The sequence below is a fragment of the Suricata suricatta genome, chromosome 4 (assembly GCF_006229205.1).
Source record: "Suricata suricatta isolate VVHF042 chromosome 4, meerkat_22Aug2017_6uvM2_HiC, whole genome shotgun sequence".
Lineage (NCBI taxonomy): Eukaryota > Metazoa > Chordata > Mammalia > Carnivora > Herpestidae > Suricata > Suricata suricatta.
In genome coordinates, this window is record NC_043703.1 from 47981202 (window position 1) to 47986060 (window position 4859).

Sequence of the window (4859 nt, forward strand, 5' to 3'; positions counted from 1 at the left end):
ACAAGCCTGTATCTTCCACTCCCCTACACCCATCTTGCCCATCCCTCTGACTCCTTCCCCCCGGCAATCATCAATTTGTTCCCTGTTATGTATAGGCCTGATTCTGCATTTTGTTTACTCCTTTGTTTGGTTTTAGATTCCACAAATGAGTGAAATCATATATTTGACTTTTTTAGTCTAGTTTCACTTAGCACAACACTCTCTAGTCCATCCATTTGCCCATCCATGGACACTTAGGTTCCTCTCATATCTTGGCTATTGTCAATAATGCTGCAACAAGCACAAACAGGGTGCAGATATCTTGTGGAACTGGTATTTTTGTTTGCTTTGAGTAAATACCCAGTAGTGAAATTAGATCATAGGCTATTTCTGTTTTCAATTTTTGAGGAAACTCCATACTGTTTGTCACAGTGGGTATATCAATTTATATTCCCACCAGTAGTACAAGAGGGCTCCTCTTTCTCTACATCTTCACCAACACTTGTTATTTCTTGTCTTTTTGCTTCTAGCCATTCTTACAGAGATGTAAGGTGATATCTCACCATGGTTTTGATTTGCAGCTCCCTGATAATTAGTAATGTTAAACATCTTTCCATGTGTCTATTGGCAATCTGCATATCTTCTTTAGGAAAATGTCTATTCAGGCCCTCGGACTAATTTTAATCTGATTGTTGATTTGCTGGTGTTGGGTTGTATAGTTATTTATATATTTCGGATACTAACCCCTTATCAGATTTATAATTTGCAAATATCATCTCCCATTCAGTAGATTGGCTTCTTGTTTTGTTGACAGTTTCATTTACTCTGTAAAAGCTTTTTATTTTGATGTAGTCTCAAAAATTTATTTTTACTTTTGTTTTCCTTGCCTCAGGATATCATGCCCATTTTTAAAATGTTTAAATAAGTAGCCTAATACCACAGAGCTAAACAATAAGTGAAAGTGTTGGGAATTGTGCATAGATTCAATTCCAAAAGCCACACTTTTCACAAAATGCAAGACCATCATTTTATAGGTGAATTATAAAAAACATAAACAAATGCCTAATTAACTTGAATTTCGAGATATTTTAGAGAGTTAAAATTTTTTCTACTAGTATACGTTAAATGGTTAAATGATGCCCTTCACTGTATCATTAAAGTGACTCCTTCTAATATTTGAACTACTGTCTTTAGAGATGTCCCACTTATTTTCTAACTTTGTAACAACCAATTATCTGTTGCACACTTTTCTTAAAAATCTTCCCTCATGATCCCCTTCCCATTATGATATACTCTTTTCTAATGAAATAGAATACTATTAGCTCATTCTAATTTTAACCAAATCTGTGTGAGCTGATTAAACATAACAGACACAAAGCCAATTCATTTGTTAAAATGCCTTAACTAGAACTTTGACAAAAACAATGATAAAATTAACATAATGTAGTTTATCGCTTAGACTACTTTCATTTTGTTGCCTTCCTGAGAGGATTGTTAGGGAAATAGTTCTCAAACTCTCAGACAACTATCAAATCCTGGTCCAGCCACTTTCACCTAGGTCATACTGATCTGTAGTACTCTTCTGCAAAATGAAAATATAAAATATATTTTTCATATTTGTTGAGAGTTAAAATAAGAGACAATATAAAATCTATCTGACTGTATGTCAAGCCACATAATTGGAATGGATGGTAATAAACTGTAGCCATAATTATGAAAAGACCCTAATGAAGTTTCGATGAAAATGCATTCTAATGATTATTTATAGCCAAGAAACCCACTTCCAGTAAACTAGATATTCCTCTGTTTATTGCCCAGGTTGACAATAATGCAGATTTAATTGAGCTTCAGGGCAACTACCTTTTTCAAACATTCATATCCTGGAAGAAATTGTACTTCATTTCATTTAAAAGAATAAGATATACCAACAAGAAAATATATTTGTGATTTCTTATTAGAATTGCTATTGACATTATGAGTGAGATATCAAAGAGACCTGAAAATGCCAAAGATTTGTCATCTTATCTCAAAGTTTTGAGTGTAAAAACTATAATTTTTGTTTTTTGTTTACCTATCTTCAAAACCACAGACAAATTCCTCAGGACTGTCCCCAGTACAGATAAGCACATCAAAAGCATTCTTTATTTCTTTCACTGTATTTCTGGTGTCTATCGTTTTAAAATTCTTTTTGTTAACTTCCATTTTGTCTACCTTTTCCATTAGAACCTCTAAAGTATTAATCATAGTTATTTCAAACTTGTCTGATTTTTCTAACATCAGTATCACATCTGAGTCCAATTTTGAGATTTGCTTTGTCTCTTCAGACTCTGTTTTTTTCTTATCTTTCTTTGTAACTTGTAATATTTGGCTGAATGCTAAAAATACTGTTGAGCTGATATACTGATGACTAAGTAAGGGTTGTTTGCTTACTTATTTATTTATGTAAATGCTTACATAATTAGAGTATGGCTACAATAACAACAATTATTTGATATTTGTTCAACTCATTTTCATAGTTTAGCATCAAGGTCAATGTTTATGAATGTCCTATGTATGCTTGAAAATATATGTTTTAGTAGAGTTACTCTTCAAAGAGCAGGATTGCTTCAATAGCTTAGACTAACTTCATAATGCTTATCAGTTTAGGGACTAATTGGTAAGAGTAAAATATCCAACCATCACCCTATTTTTTTAAAAATCTGATCACCTAGTGAAAAAACTTGAAAATATGAGTTTTCTACTTTTAAAAGTGTTAATTGCTGAGGGTAATGACTCTGAAAAGAGATTATATTTTTATTGCCTGGGATGTTCTTCCGTAACAGAATCTGTTCATCACAGCAATTCAAGACTTAGGGGATTGCGTTAATGGACCATGCTGCCACCAATAAACACCTTGAATTGGTAGTTATTTCATATAAAAAGGAAGTCACTCTTTTATAGACTGGGTCTTTTAATGCACTGTGAAATAAAGGGCACATAAGCTTAAGAATAATTATTCCCATTATGCATTTTTTTAGGACTCAAGACACTGAGATAACAAGGAAACTACAAGCAAAACAAGCATGCATGGAAAGTTCATCAAGGATGAGATTCTCAATGAGTGTATCAGGTGAAGAAATGGGTGTACATAATACATTTATAAATTTTTAGACCAATCACCTCACTATAATAACAGACAGGAATAATTTGTTGGTGGATATTCAATGACAGTAAGTGACTAAGCTGATTCACAGAGCAAATTATATATCACAGGCTGAAGGGGGCATTACTGCTTTACAGACCAGTGTGTAAGTTCTAGTATTCAGGAAACACTAAGAAAATCAGAATTTTTCTTAAGTTTGTTTGTCTGTCTGTCTGTTTGTTTTGAGAGACAAAGAGATCATGAGCAGGGAAGGAGCAGAGGGAGGGGAGAGAGGTTATCCCAATCAGACTCTGCTGTCAGCACAGGGTCTGATGCAGGGCTTGAACTCATGAATTGTGACATCATGACCTGCGCTAAAATCAAGAGTTGGATGCTTAACTTAGCCACCCAGGTGCCCCACGAAAATCAGAATTTTTATATTGAAAGAAAATCCCTACTAAGAGAAATGTAACAAGTTATCAAGACTTTATTTCAAAGCAAAGTCTCACAGAAACCATTTTCTGGATTGTCTGGTCATCCCATGTGATGTCATCTCCTCGCAAGAATGTTTTCAACAAACAATAATGAATACTTCCACCATGTTCGGTTACATGGGATGTTTACAAACACATAAAAGTTAAGAATATTCTTGTCCTTCAACTACATACTTTTGAGTATACTGTGAATTGAAATCTAGATTGGGAGATTTGTTATGAATTTGCAGGTCATCCTTGCACCAGGGCCATGCTAATCTTCTCTGTATCTTTCGAATTTTAGGAGATGTGCTGTCAAAGTGAGCACTGGGTGGAGAGATTTTTCAATATAAAATTATTTAATACTGAACGGAAGTGAGGAAAAATGTTGAGTTTATTTGAACTAAGTTCATGGACAACCTATGTATTTCAAAATTATCAATATATTTAAACCATCAGATATCATCATATTAGATAACTCTTAATTTCTGGCAATTCTTGTCATTTTTCAGGTGTTCTCTCTTAGTGAGTACTCGACTTGGAAGAAGACACATATATTGTGAGTTCCTAGACTACTAAGCTCTTACTTATCACCACAGTCAATTGTCAATTCATGAGTTATTACTGGGATAGTAAAACTGTATGATACATAGACAGTCAAGGGAGAGCCTTAACTTAGATTTCCTTGGGGAATTCGGGACAGTTAAAGATCACCAGGTGATAAATAAGCTTAGTCTTAAAGGAAGAATTAGAAAAACATCAGTAAAAATGTTGAAGAATCATTCCAGAAAGCAATTAGAATGTACAAAATCACGAAGACATAAAAGTGTATAATTTCTTAAAAGAATTTTAGTAGCACTGATATGTGCTCCTGAATTGGGTAAATTTTTGATGATATGGCAGGAGTCTAAGGCTAGAGAGCAAATCAGGGGCCAAAATACTGATAGCTTTAGGGAGCTAAGTGTAAACACAGAAGTGACAAACTAAGTTTTTTATGTTTTACAAATACCTTATGGTCTCTAGGATGGAGTATGATGACAGGGGAACATACAGGAAGATGGTGAAACAATACAGGTGAAAAAACTGAATTAAAAAAAGTAACCATCAGTGTAACAAGGAGAGGGCTGATTTGAAGATATTAAAGAAATCACAGGTATTTCTGTCCATTTTATGTTTCTAGCAAATAAAACAACATTTGTCTCAAACTACACTGTCCAGTAACATGTCCTCTAGCCTCACGTGACCATACACATTTAAATTTATGTTAGTTAATGTTAAGAAAATTT

The 4859-nt window shown here is 33.7% G+C and overlaps 1 non-coding gene across 1 annotated transcript; it reads right to left on the bottom strand.

The window, feature by feature from the left end:
* Positions 1–3794: 3794 nt before the first annotated feature.
* Positions 3795–3901, bottom strand: LOC115290921. The gene has a single exon (XR_003908302.1). It is a non-coding gene; the product is annotated as a U6 spliceosomal RNA (small nuclear RNA).
* Positions 3902–4859: the final 958 nt, after the last annotated feature.